This window comes from Anser cygnoides, chromosome 5 (genome assembly GCF_040182565.1).
Source record: "Anser cygnoides isolate HZ-2024a breed goose chromosome 5, Taihu_goose_T2T_genome, whole genome shotgun sequence".
Classification (NCBI taxonomy): Eukaryota; Metazoa; Chordata; class Aves; order Anseriformes; family Anatidae; genus Anser; species Anser cygnoides.
In genome coordinates, this window is record NC_089877.1 from 15,032,606 (window position 1) to 15,053,254 (window position 20,649).

The 20,649-nt window shown below is 37.6% G+C and overlaps 1 protein-coding gene across 14 annotated transcripts in view; it reads left to right on the forward strand.

The window, feature by feature from the left end:
* LRRC4C (leucine rich repeat containing 4C) overlaps nt 1-20,649 on the forward strand; it is a 741,859-nt gene that overhangs the window by 197,549 nt on the left and 523,661 nt on the right. The window contains exon 1 of one of the 14 annotated variants that reach the window (XM_066997159.1): nt 17,851-17,981. The exons of 10 other annotated variants lie outside the window; for them this stretch is intronic. The gene's annotated coding sequence lies outside the window, so the exon portion shown is untranslated. 3 more of the 14 variants (XM_066997160.1, XM_066997154.1, XM_066997153.1) reach the window with 3 other exon arrangements.

A 20,649-nucleotide genomic window follows, 5' to 3' on the forward strand; every position in this document is an offset into this window, starting at 1 on the left:
ATTCATGGCCAAAGAATGGAAGCTGTCATATGATCAGCTCAGTAGCTTTCCTGTCTTCAGTTAAAACTGCGTGGAAGTTTGGTTGGTCTTAGTAGGAGAACTCAACCCTTCCGAGCAATTAGGGTATGAAGCAAATGTTACCTCAGAAATTCTCTTGCTCTGTGTCAGATTCAGGATGAGATGTAAGTTATATTTCTGAAATACCATGTAACAATGCCAGTGTAGGTGGATCTCTGACATCTTTATCAGGTACCAAAATAATATTGTCTACAACGTGCTGCAATTTATGACACCAAAGGTGTCATAAATCAACATACAAGATGGCAGTTAAAAGAGAACATTTCTTGTCAGAAGGTGTCAGGTATTACCATATTGATTTTTGTGCAGTCTGAAAGACAATTTTCAATTTGTTTTTACATTGTATGTGAGTTAGAAGACATATGAATGGCTATTTCTTTGTATTGCTCCTTCACAATTAATGATGCTTCATCATTTAAACTCCTCAGAAGATTATTGAAATAGTTTTTTTTATAATGGCTAAGCTTTAGTCATTTTTTTTCTCACTCTCCTACTCAAATGAAATGGTTGAAATGTTCCTGCTCAGATATATTTTATTGAATATTTCAATCACTAGAGTGAGTAGTTGAGTTTTTTGAGGGATTGGAACATGGAGCTAAAAAAGAAACCCTTTAAAATTATAATTTTGGTTACCACTGCCCTCCTGTCTTTTTTGGGATATGTTTATGCATCACTCAGCCTGAAATTCTTCAGGTTTGAATCTTAACTATGAGCTGGGATGTGGTAAAATCCACACCTGTCACTGTCTTAGCATAACCAGCCTATGTAGATATACTAGTGATCTAACTGTGGCTCACAGCTTTGTCAGTGTGGAAATACAGTCATCTTTACAATGTGTTTGAATCACAGTGGAATTATATTTTTATTTGAGGAGAGGATCCCATCTCATTTCCTGTTACTCAAGTGAAAAAATGTCTGGAGCTTCTTAAAGAAATCAGCATCTTTAATGTCACAGTTGCAAAATGAGAGGGTCACGTTTGTATATAGAGCAAGGGCTGAGTTAAATAAATGAGAAGGATTTCAATTTCATCCTTATTTGATATGTTTTTTTTTTTCTTTTTTCTTTTTTCTTAAGACATCCAATCTTTGAGTAAAAAATAAAAGGAGAAGCTCTGTCTATACTTGCATGTATATTCATAAGCAGACCTAAATAATTTAACAAGAGAATAATCCTTCTCATTTTTAAATACATCACTTTAATCCATTTATATGTGGTCATTATTTCTAGCTCTCCTCTAATGCAGAATCTCAATGCATTACATAGTCCTTTCAGTTAGGAAGAAAGAAAAGAAAAGAAAAGAAAAGAAAAGAAAAGAAAAGAAAAGAAAAGAAAAGAAAAGAAAAGAAAAGAAAAGAAAAGAAAAGAAAAGAAAAGAAAAGAAAAGAAAAGAAAAGAAAAGAAAAGAAAAGAAAAGAAAAGAAAAGAAAAGAAAAGAAAAGAAAAGAAAAGAAAAGAAAAGAAAAGAAAAGAAAAGAAAAGAAAAGAAAAGAAAAGAAAAGAAAAGAAAAGAAAAGAAAAGAAAAAAAAAAAAGAAAAGGAAAGGAAAGGAAAGGAAAGGAAAGGAAAGGAAAGGAAAGGAAAGGAAAGGAAAGGAAAAAGGAAAGGAAAGGAAAGGAAAGGAAAGGAAAGGAAAGGAAAGGAAAGGAAAGGAAAGGAAAGGAAAGGAAAGGAAAGGAAAGGAAAGGAAAGGAAAGGAAAGGAAAGGAAAGGAAAGGAAAGGAAAGGAAAGGAAAGGAAAGGAAAGGAAAGGAAAGGAAAGGAAAGGAAAGGAAAGGAAAGGAAAGGAAAGGAAAGGAAAGGAAAGGAAAGGAAAGGAAAGGAAAGGAAAGGAAAGGAAAGGAAAGGAAAGGAAAGGAAAGGAAAGGAAAGGAAAGGAAAGGAAAGGAAAGGAAAGGAAAAAGAAAAGAAAAGACAAACTCTCATAAATTACAACAAATATAGGCTTTATTTCTGTTACAGTTTGTATGCTGGTTGCTTTTACCCTAGCTCACAGATAATTAATACCAGTCTGCAGACAGAGCCAAGCTCAGTTTCATTTTTCACACACAAATTGCCAGCTCAGATTCTTCTTCTTATGCCTTGCCCTCCCTTCAGTCCCAGGACTTCCCCTGCTCTTGGTAGCTCCTCTTGTCCCCCACACTGTCTCTTAAGGGAGCACCTAATTCCAGTGCAGGAACATATCTACATCCTATAGCTCTCATTACAGGAAATTCTTTGCAGATATTTACTCCCACATAACGTACAAGGTGGCATTTCTAATCATAAAGAGCCCATCACAGTAAATTCATCCTAAATCCTTTCAAAAGGCCAAGCTAACTGTGAAAGTCCCTTAGGTGCTAAGTTCGCCCTTTGCAGACCAGACTTTCCGTTTTCACACAACGCATAATTAAGCTGAAGCGTCCCTTGCAACAGGATGCTGTGGATGCTTAAACATTTACATAGTGTCAAAAAGCAATTAGACAAATTAGACGAACGTAAGAAGGATCCATGAGGGGGTTATTAACTACAGGGATAACATTTTGGTTCAGGAAATCTGGAAGCTGCCAACCCCAGGAGGTGGGAGAGAGTGTGAGTGCGTTACCACTCGGTGGCCTCCAGGCAGGCACTCTCTCATGGCCAGCTCCTGTGGCAGGATAGGGGGCCAGACAAATCTCTGTGCTGATCTGCTACAGCCGTTTCTCCAAAGAGTGAGCACTGTGACATTTTGAGTGCATGCCACAGACACAGGCCCATAAACTTTCCCTAAGAGAAGGTTTAAGGAACCTGGGATTTGTAGCAAGTGACAGTTTTGCTGAAGTCCACGAGCTGCTGGGAACATGCTGTTTAAGGTCATTCCAAGTCTGACAGTGGTGAAGATACTTGTTGTCTATGAGGAAAGGGGTGGGAATATAGCTGTGCTGCTTTCTACAGTATTGAATGTATACATTAAGACATATTGAAAATGAATTAAATCTAATAACAAAAGGCCAACAGTTGGCTGTTGCTCACATAGCTGAATAAGACTGCTGGAAGGCTGCAGACAGTTCTTAAGAGCTTTACAAAGAACAATTGATTCTCAATCATTTTTATTTTCTTTGTCAGTTACATGAAAAGAAAGTTTGGTAACTGATAAGGTTTCTGGGATTTATCTTGTCTCTTATAACAATGGCAAGAAAGTGAAAGGAGGCTGAGAGATATAGGAAAATACTCACCTGTTAAGATATCTGACTCATGATAAACGAATTAATTTGTATTTAGATTGACTGCACGAGCTCAATTTCTATAGCTCCTTTCATCCAAATATGTATTCCCTAAGTGCCATTCAGATGTAATTAATGGATATATAAATGAGGAGCAGAAAATACTGGCATTTCTTTAGCAGTACAAAGCAACTGTCTACCTAAGTCTGTGCACAGGAAGTGAGTTGTTGATATTCAGTGTTCATATGTAGATAACACCTCTACTGAAGCAAATACTGTCTCTGCACATGTTCTCTGCAGTGAAATTTGGAGCTACTTCACCAGCTAGTTTTGCCCTTAGTCCCAAAAGCAGCACAAAAGTGTGAGCTGATGCAAGAGTACAGGTGCTACTGATGCAAAATTTAAGGAATGATTAGATGATCCCAAATGGCTGGAAAAACAATTACCAAGGCCATCAGTCTGTATGCTTAAGGGCATTTAAGTTGCCACCAAATAGCTCAGAAAAGATTTACATGTGTTCTGTTACAAGGCTACTCTGGTTGCATTTTCTTCTAATTTTCACTGAAGCATTGGAGAAAGGACAAGCTGTCTGCCAGAACGGTCGAATAATTTATTTCACAGAGGCATTTACTTACAGAAATCATTTATTATATTTACATGGTGTATTCTCATGGACTCAGTATCTAAGTTAATTGATCTAAGTTAATCAGTCTTTCCATATATACACAAACATGCTAAATACCTGGAGAAATAAATAAACATTCAATCTGAAATTCTCAGTAGCTAGTTACACTGCATATTTTATTAAATCTCTTCGCAGGTTGTTTCCAGTGTTGATGTAACTAGAAGTGTCATAAAAAAAATGCTGTAGGGCTGATTATCTGTGAAACAAATATAATGACAGTATCCATTATGGGAAAAAAGCAAACAAGCAAGCAAACAAACAAATAACAAGAGGTTTTCAACACTTAAACATGTATCTGCAACAGGAAAATTAAAAACAAAATGTAAACCCATGAATTAAAATGGTGTGTCCTGTTTCACCAATTCCATCGCTATTAGCTTAATCACAGTTGGTGATCCTAAAAGTAAGATAATTATGCACTTATTTTTAAAAGATGAAAACATTTTGTTTAATTCCACCAAAGAAAAACACATTGCAAAATCTTAATGTTCTGTTATTAAACTATTTCATGAAAAAAAAATCCTATTTCTTTAAAGATTATAATGAAGGATAATGTGTTTCATTACAGTTCTAAGCTAATACTATTTGGAACTGTTGTATGAACACTAGCGCAATAACATTTATTTCACTTGCAGAATTTAGCTAGGGGAAAAAAAGTTACATTTATAGCAAAAAATAGATACTGCCAATATTTGCCTACTGTATTCCACTAATCACTCTTCGTTGGTAGCTGATCCCATTTACAGTAAGTTATGTGCAGAAAGACAGGGAACAAGTGATCCATTGTAAAGACACTGCTTACACTCCAGACTGCTTTTGGCCTGTCATTATATCTCAGTTACTCTGTTTCCCATTATTTATTTATTTATTTCCCCTGTGGAATTAGATGAAGAGCTCTAGAGACTAGAGATTATTTGGTTTGGGGGGACATCAGTTGTCCTCCAGACTGGTGGACTTTGGATCTGTAGAGGGCCAAGGTGGTTTGTTAAGAACGTCTTTGAGCCCGATACAACATGGTATTGCCCTGTATCAAAAAGTGAAAGCCATCCTCAGCCTTGAAGGCCAGAGACAATGATCACCTGGGAAAAACGCCTTTCTGCAATTTAGTAAATTATTGGTTGCTGTATTTTGAAGGGTTGAAATTATGTTATTTTCTTGTTGTAAACAAATACACATTCCAATATATATATATATATTTAAATGCAATTAAACCCTGTGAAATACCCTACTTCCTTAAAGGCCATAGTGAAGAGTAATGAATTTTAGTGAAATTGTACATTCATGTCTTAAGGTAGAAGTACTGAGAGGGAAGAAACTGCATCTTTTCAGTGTTATTTCGTCACCTTTTCCCAATTAGAAACAGGAAGGACATCTGTCAATGGACATGAAAGGTATTTGAACTTTTAAATTTACAGAGGTTAAGTTTGTTAATATCAGATCCATCTAGTATATCCACTGGGCCAATTTCTCATTTTCAGTTTTCTCAAAAACTCGATTTTTCTCCAGTTGTAGTTGCATTAGGTATTACAAAAGTGTAATAATGTTGAAAGTACTCAGAGATGGGAGGCAGAAGCCAAGCAGCTAAATTTAGGTGATACAGCTGCATGTATACTGTATTTTGAATTTTTTTGGAAGTTCAGCTTACAGAGTATCATGAGTAAGGTATGTCCATACCGTAGCTTAGTTCTACAATGTATCTTAGGAGAACCAAATTTGGATGAACAGTACAATTTGTCTGTGTGTGGTTTTCAGGCTGCACAATATCCACAGCAGAATCAGAAAAGCCACTTGATGGCTTTCTGCAGCAAACCCACAGATACTAGGTGGAGAGCTACAGCCCCTGGAAGGTGAGGTGCTAAAGCTCCTGACTATAATATTTATTCTAAGACCCATACAAAGGCAATTAGGGACCTGCCCTCTTTAGCTCCTAGAGCGTTGATTTTATAGGACAGAGACAAAATCCATTTGTGGGACTGCATTAATTCCATACACCCAGTATTCCTAATACTGGATACACCCTTTAAGGAGGTAAGGTATAACTTCGACTGTTCTGCTGAGTCCTGCATTTCTCCATTTACCTGTGTTAAATTATGCATTCAGACCTGGTCTAAAAACTTCTAAGTGAGGATTTAGATTTGTCTTTTCACAAGTAACTCAGTCTGGTGACAGAGAAGTTACCCAGGAAAAAGTTAGGATGATTTCATATGCCAAAATTCTCAGTGAGCAGGTTGGCGTAGGATATCTTAGAGCTGAAGGACGTGAGGATGTGGAGGGGGTTGCAAACCTACAGAGTGATACTGTGGGATGCTAGGCTTATCTTACTACATCCATACTATGGAAGCAAATGGTAATATGAGTGAGGAAGGGCAGTGGCATTCACCTGGATGCAAGCGAACTGGAACAACCAGCAGCTTTTCTGTTTGCCTGCTTGTTTTAGAAATTATTGCAAAATACATTTGTTCGTTATAATCTCTGCTCTACTGAATGATCCAAATTAAATAGAGCTAATGCAGTCACCTGATGCACACCAAAGGCTCTGTCTAGAGGCAATGGAATATACATATATACCTGTATTTCAGTTTATTTGTGCTTTTATCAGTCACTATAGGTAAGTTTCCATACCAAATAAACAGAATCCATGTGCTGTGTTTATCTCCATCCCTTTTACAGCTAGCCCCTGTATGAGAGAAGTAGAGCTATATGTGATAATGTTAGAAATACTGAGAGACAGCAATTCTTATGAACATTGTTGGCTTTGTGTGACTGTGTCAGAGATAGATACCGTATATTGGATCTTCTCCAACTCTGTATATTGGCCTGGTATTTTGAGAGACTATGGGAAATCAGAACAACCACAGATACATTCTAGTCTCCAGTGAAAATGCCACTGCTGGTTTGCTTTCCAAGTCTGGGAACATCTATCAGCTGAATGCTAAAGAGCCAAAGACTTATGAAACGAGGTGAGATATTACATACTGTCTGCAAAATATGCTGACATAGAGAAATTTTGCAGAGAAAGCCTAAAGAATTTGGGACTACTCATATCCAGAGGACGGTACTCCTTGTAGTCTAGACAATCTAATGGAGAGTTTTTTAATCTCTTTTTTCCCCAGAAATGCTTTTGTTCTAAGCAAAATATTTTTGGCTTAAGGCAGGGGCAATTTAGCCATTGATTACTATGTCATGGTCCTGAAGGGAACAGGTTTGCTGTGCACAGACATCATCAGACCTGCTGAGCTAAACAAGGACTGCTATCACAGGACTGTAAGTCAGGTACTTGCCTAAGAAAGGAAGAATCTTGTGATAAAACCTCAGATAAGAGTGCTAATTAGAAACTGAAGAAACAGACACCATCTAAGAATTAGATGGGGTTTTGTTAGACAGACTAGGAGAGAGACAAAGCTACATTTTGCCTGGTAACTGAGTCATTCTCATCGGTATGTTTAGGAAACACACACACACAAAAACACTTCTGCCCCATTTATTTTCATTTTTCTTCTAGTTAGAAGAGGGTATATGTTTTTCTTGCTTCCTTCCATTCTGTTTTAGAAACTTACTTCACCGCATAAAAAGCTCGTACTCTCATCTGGATGTTGGGAAGATAATAGGTGTTACCATATGTGTCAATTGCTATTTATCGGTATGAGGTCTTGAACTGGCTTGAAGAATAGCAGGTGTGCTGGGAAGAAACAGGAAGCCAATTTACCTTTTAGGATCCCTGGGGTGAACCCTGCTGAAAACATTAAGAGTGGCTGTGCAGTGTTATGTGCATGTATGTGTTTAAGGTTTTCCAGGAGACCAGATACAGAAACAAGAATTTCTTTAGGTCTCCAGGTGGGTATTACTTGGTTATCAAAAATGAAACTTTTTTTTTTTTTTTTCCAGTTTAGAGGATTGAGGTTGTCTTTATACCTAAGAGGCATAAAAAGCATGACATGTTTTCTACTGTAGCCATTTAATTATTTTTTTTTTTTTTCTTCTGGTCAAACGTAACATGAATATGATGTTTTTAATCATGTCACAGGTCAGGATTTGAATGTGTTCACCCAGGTATGTTTAGGAGAGCTTATGTAAGAGCATGTTTTGTGGCATTTTAAAGACAGTATTATCAGGTTCTGATCACTAAAACACAAATATTGCCACATGTATCACTCCAGATGCATTTGGAATAATCTTTTCTGCTTTTCAGGGATTGAGAAAGGAGCAATGTAAATTTTGCCACAGTGTTTAATATTCACAGTTGTGCCTTAGAACACAGAATGTAATTATAACTGAGTAAAAAGAAAAGATAAAAATTGGAGATACGTTCACCTAACAAATGTAAGAACACTTTATTTCTCTTGAACATTAAAGAAATGCAGTTATTATAGACCTGGAATCAGGGACATACTTTCCCCCTTTCAATCTCCTAAATAGTTAAGGAATCAGCCCTGAATAGTTACAGTGGATGCTTTTTGCACAGGTCCCACTGTTTGCTGAGAAAAGGCTTTGGGAATTTAAAACCTAACTAGCAATGCTTGAGGAAGGGAGTAGAAGAATAGAGACATACTTGACACATACTGGGCCTGGAAATAAGTAAGAGGAGGGTATTGAAGGATTGGTGGGTTTCAAAGGAAGAAGGTATAGAAGGAATATATATGATGATTCCATTGGAGGTAAAGAAAGACTATAGTCTAAGACTAATGAGTTTATATATCTGGAATTTTACTTTGGAAATGGCCAAAGAAGAATTTTGGAAGCACACTGTCAGGGGAAAATGCATACATGGATAAAGAACTTGTGCATAACTCAGTAGAGCTAGGTAACTGTTTAGTACTCGCAAGAAATTCATTTCCACCAGTAGCTTTCAAATGCTTATTTCAAGTCCATATCATACATACATACCAGGTCCTCAGTTCTGTGCATACATGACCGAAGTTATCATATTTTCCTTTCCTTTGGTACAAGGCAAATGCACGAATTTTGTGCCCCTGGCCTGATTTTTTATTCTAACCAACACTTCCCTCCTCCTTCACAGGACAGAGCAGTAGGTTTTATATGCAAATGTCTTGCCGTGGTGTAGCTTCTTTCCCCCTCTGGTGGGAACGTGCAGAGCTGCAGACGCTACAGAAGTGTTTTGTAGAAGCTAACTTATCAGCTCAACTGCCCTGGAAACACACCTTTTTTCCCCTCTTCTGAACTCCTGTGTCATGCATTTTGTTCTGTGTTAGCTGTGCTTATTCTTTATTTACAGCATTATAAAGTTGCTTTGAACTCTGATGGCACCAAAGGCCTGTGCTGTGTAACAAGGATAAAATAATTGTATTTCTGCTAAATTATTCTAATGACATGTAGAAGGTAGTAAAGGATGATTTTTCTTCTAATCCATAATTCAGTGGAAAATGTTGCTGACATTTTCATAGTAACAAAACAGGTCAAGCCCAGAACACTGTGGGGGGCAGGGGACACTGTGCTCCCATCTGCTTCTTTCACTATTCATCAGCAATTTCCTTTTGAGACCAATCCACAGGGTGTTCATCCTGTCTTAACATAAAGTGAACATATCACTGACCTGAGTTTAAGAAGCAATCATTTTCCAAGCTAACTGGCTTCAAACAGCTGTCCTAACTGAGGAAGAAGTACCTCAGTGGAGGCTTTTCCCACACTCGTAGTCCTCAAACCTCTCATTGAGCCCCAAACTCTTGTGATGAACCACAACGGCAGTTTCTCACCAAGCCTGTGGCTGTTCTGTAGCACTCAAACACCTGTCAGTCTTGGCAGAACAATACAGGAGGTCAAACAAAGTTGTATCTCTATGAGAGGAAGGTGCACAAGTAGTGGTAGCCACTTCAGGTAGAGGTGGATACTTCAGATATAAACTAGACATCTTATGGTCTCACCAGTCATGGTAACAAGTAAGAATGAACACTGCTGCATTGTTTTATTATAAGTCCTCTTTATCATCTCCAATTACAACATGATACCCCTGACCTTTACCTTTAAAAAAAACTAGTGGAAATTATCCATTTATGTATTTGGCTATAGTAGGTGCACACATGAATAATGCTTTTCCACTTAGAAAAAAATACAGAAAAAAAAAAAGCATTTTCCTTTTATACATTTTCACAGAGTCACAATAAGAGAAATGTGATAAGACTTAATTAAAGATTGCAAATAATTAAAGAGTTTTTGGAAGAGAGCAGATAAGGATCTGTTTTTACTTTGAAACCAAAATTTTAAAGAGTTAGGATGTAGCCTGAACATCAGAAACACTTGTTCAGCTGGAGATTATATAAAATACTAGTAGAATAATTGTACTTTGTTTTGTATGTCATCTTTTACTGGACCCATATTCATTAATACCTTAAAATGATGAGTAATACAAGAGGAACTTCTACATGCAAAGTGAATTTTCAATTACTGTGTTATGGAGAGGTTATTCTGAAATTAATATCTACCTCATTCATGGATTTTCAAAGTACTTTAGCTTGCCTGTGTCTAGAAGTAAGCATTTTCCTTTCACGTGAAACTAAATCTAAAATTATTATTTTTTTTTTTTTTTTGTTAAATTGGACCAGAGCTGTAATCCAAACTCTTGACACTCTGTGGATGCCCAAATCACACTGTAGACTTGCAAAAATCAGTGTCAGAGCCAAATATATAAAACAAACCAGGAAACAAATAACAGCAACTACAACAAAAATTCAGATGCAACGGCTTTTCTACAAAGTTGCCTTTTCAATGTTCCAGACTCACATCACTTTGAGAAGATTTTTAGACTTCTGTCCAATTTCAGAAACATTTGTTTGCTTTTTCCTATCTCTATAGCACTCTGCAATTGTATCTGTGCCTCTAGTTACTTAAAACTCTTGAAAAAATGTAGGGAGCAGTTAAAAAAAAAAAACTCAAGGAGAATGGACTACTAATAAGAACTTCAAGCAACAATCTGCTCCAAAATTCATATTAATACTGTATGTCCCGAGAACTGGCAGTAGAACTTCATTTTGGGAGGAGGGCAAAGAACAGATACTTCAGAGAAAACTACCATGCACCAATAGATGGTAGGCATAAAAAAAAATGGTAAGTGATTTAAGAAAAGGTTAAAATGAAACATTACTGTAAGGGTAAGGATTGAATAACATATCAGGAAACCGTAAAAGTAATCTAATGACACAGACACTGAATAACAGGACAAACTACTTAAAAGAAGAACATTATAAACTATTTGTAAGAAGTGAGTAGAAATTCTAGAAGAGAGAATTAAATAACTATGAAAACTTAGTTCCTCTTTTAGCATCAGAGTTTTTGGAATAGGCCTGGATTTGTTACCCAATCAAGAGCCTATAGAAGAGCTAGAAAATTTTAAAAGCTAGAAAAAATACCTGTGTTATAAGTAGATTTTATAAACAATAAATTGAGGAGAACACAGGCCTAATACTCTTGAAAGCTGAAAACCCAAGAGCTTTGTAGCATACTCATGTGCACATAGCCAAAGAGCTTACATAAGACTATCAAGAATGCACGGTATAACAAATAGCATATAAAAGGGGAGTTTGGATAGTCTCTGGATGCTGTGAGTACCAGTCATTGGGTGAGGCAAACAGAAAATACAGCAGAGAGCCATAGAGAGAGTAAGAAAAAGGCTGGTAATCTGGTCCTGAAAAGGTCAAGTGGGAAAGTAAAAGAGCTTCTGAATGCTCCTGCTTTGAAAGAGGGAGCAAATAAATTGCCTCTTGTTAATTGCTTCCTTCTGTGGTGAGGTTCATGGTCTCTGCAAATAAACAGAACTGCATCAGTGGAATATACAGTGCCAATATGTGTCTTCTCCAAAGAAAAAAAGAGCACAAAATCTGAGTTAATCTGAGTTTTGGCTGTTTTATCTACAAAAGAGTAATTTCTTAGTGTGGAGTACAATTCAGGTAGCTTCTTTTTTATTATTTTATTATTTTTTTTTTTAATTTAATGCAATCATCATTTCAAAAGCTTCTCCTCTGTGAAGAAACATTTACCAATGAGAATATATAATTATTTGGCTTTTATAACAGCTTCAGCAGTGTTATATTTCTTTTTTTGAGAAAAAAGAAAGAATATTTCCTAACTGCAGAAATCTCATAGCTAGAGACAGGCCTGAGGGCAGCTGGAAAGCCGTACGTCCGGCAGGAATGCTGCCCTAATCCAAATGGGAAGAGACAGGTATGGCTGTGCAGGTGCACAGCTACTTCTAATTCAAGCAATACCAGAACGCACATGCAGTGCAATTTTAGAGGCAGAGACAAGGAAGGAGAGGCGCTATAGACTCCAGGTATGTTCTGCATAGCCATGACATGCTGCAGTTTATGAGTCCTAAGAACATGTTCAGCGCTAGTTCATGACTGGTCACTAATTTCATTTTTTAAGATAGATATGGAGTAGATGGTCTGGAAATGGCCAATAAGCCCTAAAACATTAAGGAGTGGATAGTATCTGAGCCAACAAAATAAACACTAGAACTACTTCCTTGTCTCCGATCAAGAATCACAAACTCTTGTACGCTCCTGTTAATGCAGTTCAGCCCCAATAATCCTGTGTTAGCGTCGAGCACACTTGCTTTGTTACTGATGGCCACTTTAGCTGTGGAAGCTGAGATATGAGTGCTTGCTGTAAAATTATCCAAGCTGAGTTAATGCTTGGGCTCTTGGCCCAAGCTAAGCTGCATGCTGCTAGGACTGCTCTGCTTGCAGAAACCAGTTTACATGAATTATTTACGATCATCAGCAAACTCCCTCTCCTCGCTCCCTTTTCTTAACAGGCTCAGAGTAGCTCAGATATGCCTACACAAGCTAGAAGCATATGTAGGAAGTATACCCCTGGCCAAAAGCTATTTCTTTTCCTTTTGCAAGGAAAGGAATTTTTAAAAATATATTTAAAAAAGAAATTTTACAATTCCACCATTCCTTTTGCACAAGACAGGCTAAAGACTGTAATTCTTCCCTCTTTGATGTTGAGTGCCAGGGCTCTGAGGGCACCCATAGGCTTTGATGGCCCTGCTCAGCCTTGCCTGGATACCCACCCACTGCCCACAGGCCTGGAACCTTCTCAGGTCCCTTACTCTATGTTGTTTGTAACAATATTGTGAAAATACTGGTCTTAAAAAACTCATATATATACATATACGCACACACACACTATTCCTAGCTATATTTATCAGTATGTCAGTTTCACCATTGCAAACATTATATTATGAAGGTCCCAAGAAAATTGACTGTTTGGGGAATTATACATCTCAGACTACTTCTTACTGTGTAAGTCAGTATGCTTTGTTTCCCCCACTATTTTCCCAGTAATTTCTAATTATGATATAACAAAGTTTTTTTCTGAGCTAGCTAAATATTTACTTAAGTAAATATTAGCATAGTTCATGGATAATGCAAAGCAAACTGTCAAGCTATCAAAGTGTTTGGTGTGTAAAAACCAGCAGCTATCCTTTGCTAACATAATTGCTATATTTCCTCTGTGATTTAATACTGACATGTTATAGAGGAAGTAATAGATTCTAGTCTTGTGCTTGTTTTTTTAATCTTCCTTTGTTATATGACTTTGTTCTTTGATATATAGCATGAGACATCAATAACAGTATGGGAAACCAAATTATTTTGCAATATTTTTTATTTCAATGTCATCTGTTAACTAAAGGATTATAAAGTGCTTTAAAAAGTATTAAGCATATACTAAAAGCCCACTGAAGTTGATGGGAGTCTTTCCACAGACTTCCCTGTGCTTTGGATCAAGGCACAAAGAGTTAACTCTAATAGCAATGCAGTGGTGGGAAAATACGGTTGGGAAAAGTTAAAACTAGAAGAGATACCTTGAAAGTTACACATGCTGAGTTAATAATACAGGGAAGAGAACTGAACAATATTTTCAGTCCTAAATCCTTTACCTCAAGACAAGTGTTGCCAGTTATTAATAGAAACAATTTTAAGACTATAGGTTGTATGCAGAAATCAATAAATGCTTCTGGTATTGGAAGAGTACTGAAAGAGCCTGCTGAAGGGCAGCGGGATAGAACAAAGCCTTCTGTCCACCTGTTTGTGTGTGCATTCGTACGTATGTAAGGGTGAGCAAGAAAGCAATATAAAAGAGGAATACGAGAGAAATAGCAAAGGCTCCCCCTCTTCCACTAAATGAAACTCATCATTTTTTTTTATTGACCAACTCAAAGAAGAAAAATTACTGTTCCTTTTGGAGATACATTTGATAATTTAAAACAATATGCTTGGAATTATCTGTGAAACATTAAGGACAGCCTGAAAAAGAAAGCTTTCTACTCAGCATCCTGTCAGAGCCATCTGATTCAGTGGTTAACTAAGTTTGAAATAATGGCCTTCAGAAACAATTTATCTGATTTACAGTAATTTTCTTTCACTTTTCAACTCTTTAAAAAACAATAATGTATTGATATAGTTTCACATCCCATGGCTGAAAACAGTTCCAGGCATTCTATATAATGGTCCTTATCTATAAAATATGGTCTTCTTTCTACAAATCATTACATCCATGAGTAACTTTATGTACATGAGTTATTACAGAGATTTGTTGGGACTGTTTACATCTCCTCCCTTAATGGTTTGCAGACTGTGTACATTAAAGGCAGACAGGTAACTTTACCTGTCACTGTAAGGAAAATGATTAAGCCAGCTCATCAAATTAACTTGCTAGTGGTAACAGAGGAGTGTGAACAGGGTGCTTCAAATCCATCTGTAGCTTTTGTAAAGGTACCATGACATTTTAAAATCAAAACCAGAATACTGGTTACAGGGTACAACAGGACTTGTGCAGCAAGTAGGAGTCTGCACTGAAGAGGAAAAATTACAAAGAAAAAAAAAAGTTTTTTTTTTTTTTAAGATACTTGAAGTTATCAAGATCTGTTGAATGGTGTGCGTGATACTTGATACCAATTGTATGAGAAGTGTAGCACCTTTAGATATCCATTGTGTAAAACCAGCATTGCATAATACTGGGATTATGAGCAGCAAGGAGGACAGCTATCAGTGGCATATAAAAGTTGCATATAAAAGTTGAGTAGAAAGATAAGAGAGAGGTTATTTAGTAATGCACTTGGCTGTGAGAGGCGGTTCCCTGAGTCAGTGCCATAAGCCCTCTGGAGCAATAGGGTAAATAGTTTACACAGCGATGCCCAACTATAATGGTGACTAGGAGTGATAGATGTAGGAGCTCTTGGCACAACTGCAGGATAATTAGGGCAATTGGAAAAGCTGGAGGAAAGTAAGCTGAAATATACTGTAAGCATAAAGAAGTTGAAAACCTGTTTGTTGGGTGGAATATAAGTGCTTCTATCTTCTGCGAGTAAGGTGGGAATTGAAAAATATCTGATGAAGATAGGACCTTAGTGTCAGAGGGTGTGGGATAAACTGAAGGGTGACAATTTGCCAAATTTAAGCCTGCTGCTTTGTAGGGAGCTTGCCATTTGCAAATAAGAAGCATTAGATATGGGAGCAATACAAAGACAAAAATACCACTTTGTGTCTGCAAAGGTGGATGTTACAGAGCTTCATGGAAAATATTGGCAAAAAATGAGGTGTAGGGCTGAACACTGATCTTTTTAAAAATGACTTAGGCTTTAGATTAATTCAACAACAAACAGTTCAGCAGTACCTGTGATAATAATGAAAAACAGGGCAATGTACCTCAGAGTGAATTGATACTTCTTCCTGAGTGTCTCCTGTCCTAGAAGTCTATCACGGCTGAAGTCTGCTTTAAGCAAACTCTCCTTTGGACCTTAGGCCCTTTCACACTCAAGTATAGAGCCTTGGGTGGATAGGAAGCTTCATGCAGATTGGTATATCAAACACTGAAAGAAAATGAAGGTCAAGAACAGCTGTGCTTGGTCAGACCAAAATACTCATCTAATCCACCATCATGCCTCTGATGTCCCTCTGACAGGGACAGGGTCACTGGCAGCCATAGGAGATCCTAGAGGTAACTGCTTGCTCTTGCAGTGTTAAATCAAGTTGCTATCAAGCCCAGATTCAAGAGGAAAGTCTGTATAACTCTGGACAGGTTTTACTGCTACATATGTACTTTTTGTCATTCACATAAAGAAAATGTACTTAAAGGACTTCACTTTCGCATCATAAGGCCATTATGTTTCTTACCTGGGCATTCATCATCTGACTGATAATTATAATGACTGTTCTTTGTACCTGGATTCCTTAGGGAGTGGGCCATAGGTAAAGTCCCTTATCCTCCTTAGGTGTTTATATCCCATTAATTTTATTGAGAGTTAGGCAACTAATTACATGCCTGAAAACGTTTGATAAGCTAGGCCTTTGTCTCTGCAGACAGATGCTATGCTGCTGATAGCATTGCAACAGAATGAAACTACAACATGGATAGTTTTGTGCATAAGTGAGGAACTGGGCATTGGAAAACCCAACTTTTTTTTTTTTTTTTTTTTTTTTTTTTTACCTGAGTGTCCTACAAAGTACTCTGAAACTTATTTTAGTTATTCAAGCTCACCAGGTCCCAGCTCTTACCTAGACATTGTCAGTCACTAATATCTGTCTCTTTTCAAGACAGTAAGGTAATATTTTTAAGCTGTTTGCAGAAATTTAGGACCAGAAAATTACAAATTAATAGATGAAAAATAGGTGCAGAAAGCACTGCATTTTATACATTTTCAGTTGATTTTTATACAGTGTACATATACATTTTTGTACAGTGTACATATACATTCTTCTTGACTAGACAGAGAAATAAAATGCTTTCTTGAGCTAATGTGCAGTGAAGATCCACTTTGATGGCTATCTAAATGTCTTTGACTCTTATAATAATAAGCAGTATAAATCCCTCTATACTGTAATCTAGTCTTCTACAACTCCAGACTGAAAATAAATCTCTAGAATTTTCTTTTTCTTTGCTATTTCTGGCTCCAGATAGCAGGGAGAAGTATACTTTATGGTAGAGTTTGGTTCTTTGGGGGTGATTAAATGTATGAGTCTGCCAAAACACACTTGATCTGAACAGTAATCCCCCAGGAAGTCTGCGAGACTTTGAATTTTATTAGTGAAGCGAGTCTACAGCTGAAATGGTTTCCTTACCTCTAAATGCTATTTTCTAGCTGTTACACTGGAGAGCAGAACCTGATTTTTGTAATAAAATTTACTTAGTATGCAAAATTCCAGATGTGGAATCAATGAAGACACTCAAACAGAGTTTAATGGTGATGATGAGTGACAGATGAGAAATCAGCTCCCTCTTAAACCTGGAATAGCTCAATGAGGCCATGAATTGTAGGTGTTCCCTCATTTCAGAAATGCCAGTAATTGTGAATTAAACAGGGATCAGGGATGAGTTTGTTTAGGGAAAATATGCCTTTCTAAATAGTCAGCACTAAGAAAAATAATCTTTTAAAGAGTAATTTAAATAGCAGGTTTAAAAAATGTAACACATGAGCTTTCGAGAAAGAACTACTCAGTGCTTCTTTTTCAAAGAATATATCATCTATAAGATCAATGTAGTCAATGCAGTGTTTGAGCAGTGATCATGGTGGCCAATTCACAGCAAGCTTCAGACAGGTTAATATGGACTGATTGTGAGGTACAGACTAACGCATCTTTTCACGAGCAAAACGGTCTCAACTTGAAGAATTTTTACCATGTCTTACTGCTAATTAACACAGTCTTCTAATTGCTGATTTGAGTAATCAGAAGGAAGGAAAATGTGCACAACAAAACAAATACTGAGGGAAGGACCCTTCCCTTGGGTTTGCTTTCTGTTACAGCCAGTTCACCCCAGTTCCTCTGGGTGTCGATGGGTGGTGCAGGGGGGTGGGGCAATTTTGCTTCTTGTTTGTTTTGTGTTTGGAAGAGTGAGAATGGTGGAAGTTGTAGCCACAGTCTAATTTCTTGCTCTAATGGAAATGCTCACTCTGCAGATTTGGTTCCTCTTGGTTCTTACTAATTTCTTTTCCAAAACTGCTACATGGGCTGCATTTTCTATTGCAAAAGTAAATTTGGCCAGAGAACCTGAAATCCTAATGAAGACAAAGTGATACAAGGTATTTATATCACTGTAGTCAGTTTAGGTTGGTGAGAGCATACGTGGGACTGAATTTTGATTAGTTAACAGACTAAAGCCTGCACCATGTACAATTCCAACAAATGCTGCCTCAAAAAATATGAAATATTTTTTTCCAGTGAAGAAATAGTCATAATCACGTTTGGTTGAAGAGAACAGCTCTTCTTTCTGGAGGGCTACTTTTTTATTTTTATTTTTTTTAATTTATTTTTAATGTATATATACTGGGGAAAATAATCTCTCACCTAACTCTCAGAAGTAGAGTTCAGCCTGTTGATTACTGGTAAAAAATTTTGAAAAGTTAGGATCCAGGTCAGTATGTCCAAGGCAACAGCTTGTTCAAATGCCTCTTAAAAGCATAAGGTTAAACATATATAGCAAATATTTTTCTTCTGTGAAATGGCAAGCATATTTTCTTTATTAATGAGAAATTCAATCTTTCTGAATTCGAATCCTATCAACTGAGTATAGAGGTGTTTCTTTTAAATGATTTATTATTATTATTATTATGCTCTCCTTATGGTTGTTATCCCAGATTTAGGGATTTCTGCAGAGATTTTGTCTTCATGTTGAAGCATGACAATGAATAAGCAACCTTGCTTGGGTTACTGACCATCAAAAGTAATGCTAATGCTAACCTTTGCATTCAGGGTTATTCTTCAATGAAGTCCTCTGATCTGTAAAATTAAATATGTTCCTTCCCTTGGTATGCCTATAAAGCCATCTAAAATCCCTAAGTTTTTCTAAATTACACTGATTTCTATGCTGACATTTTGATTATGAAACTTTTTCTGAAGAAAATGCTCAAACCAAAAAGACATCTGTTCAAAGACAGTTTGCCCTCAGTGTGATGCAGGCAGTGGAGGGGTAGGACTCAGGTACACACAGCTGTACTGTATTAGCAGATTATAGTAGATGCAAAACAATTTTATTTTTATTTTTTATTTACGTGACTCTCTGCAAAAGAGACTTTTGGCTAAGGTATTTTACCTTTCATTTGTAATGGGTTAAAATGCTTCAGCTCAGCTGCACTCAGTAACTCATTAAAGCATGGTAAAACCTTCACATGTGTAAGCCCAAAGTGCCTTGATGCTCTGAGCACCTTAGTCCAGGTGTTCACATTTAAAGGACAACGACTGAACCAATGAAGGCACAGACTTAACCTGATTAGTTACATGCTCTGATGCTGCTCTGGCTACATGGGAATGAAAGCATTTATATGTAGGTTCACAGGAACAGTTGATAAATACAATTTTATGGTAGTATGTCTTACAGGCCAAAATAAAATCATGTACTAGCTTAGTGTTACAGCCTTCTCACAGCAGCACACACCATGTACAGGAAACAAGGGCAGGTCTATGTGTAAACAGAGGAAATGGACAATTCATAACAAATGCTGTGACCCCGCACAGCACGGTGGGGCGCAGGCCCGCAGAGGTCTCCCCGTGGCTGGAGCTGCAGAAGCCCTGTGTGTGCTGGGGTCCTGGTGACTGCGCGCCTCCTGCTTGTTCGATGTGCTCTCGGACTTGGGATTTTGTGGTGCCTGACCTCATGCCTTATTTATCGCAAGTCCTTCAAACACTTTCCTGGGAACACAGTTATTAAGCAAGAGGCCTCTCCATGGGGTTTATTCTTAAACCATCTGAGAGTTTCATGAATATTAACGTTCCTCCATTATTTTCCTCTGTTCTTCTCTAATAAGGTGGTAACATGATCCCCACTGAACATATAGAACAGAAGCTCGGAATGCTTCAGATTAAAAAACAAGCCAACACAACAGGTGAATTTTAGCACCATGGCGTGAGGAGCCCCAGCACTGTGGGATGAGCACAGGTGTGTGGGGTTGTGCTGGGCGGGACACGAGCACGTTTCCTGATGCAGTCTGGGAGGGCAGGAGCAGTGTTAGAAGCTTGCAGTGATGAAAGGGAGTTGAGGTAACAGTTTTTTGTTGGTTTATTTGTTTTCTGTGGTGCTATGTCTCGGTTTTGGTAGAAGGGCTATGTGCTTTCTGGGGTCTGAGGAAAAGGCTGCCACTTCTGGACCTTGGGAAGATGTTTCCTGAGGAGACAGCTGACGTGTGTCTGAGGGGAGGCTCCTAAACTCAAGGGAGCTTTATTCTTTTTGGACCCCTTTTTGAGGGTAACTATTTAAAATTCAAACACCATGTACAGCTTTACTATTATCCGACAGAATGTGGTGCCAAAAATAATGGTGAGGAAATGCTAGGCAGGAAAATGTGCCCCCTTCCTGTGAGAGGACATTGGCTGGGTTCAGCATGTAGGCAGAAAGGGCCATGGGGTCCTTTTGGGGGGCAGTTCTTGCCTCTGCCTTCTGACTCCTGGAGAACCGATCAAGTCCCGTGGCGCTCATGGGTTCATTCCCTCATAGCTATCAGAGCAAATTCAGCTATGTTTTCCTGCAGTTCTTTTCTTTGAATTCTCCCCAACCCTGTACCTTTGGCCTGAGCATTGTTACTGGCTAGTCTGACCTATTGTCTTGAGTAGCCTAGCTGCAAAGTCATAGTAACTCTCTGAGAGTGCGAACTGAATGTACTTAGGTTTTGCATATTTGTTTTACAAGCTTACAATTCTTCCAAAACATAACTGACAGAAGTTTTCTGATGCTTCAGAGAGTTAACTGCCACGCTG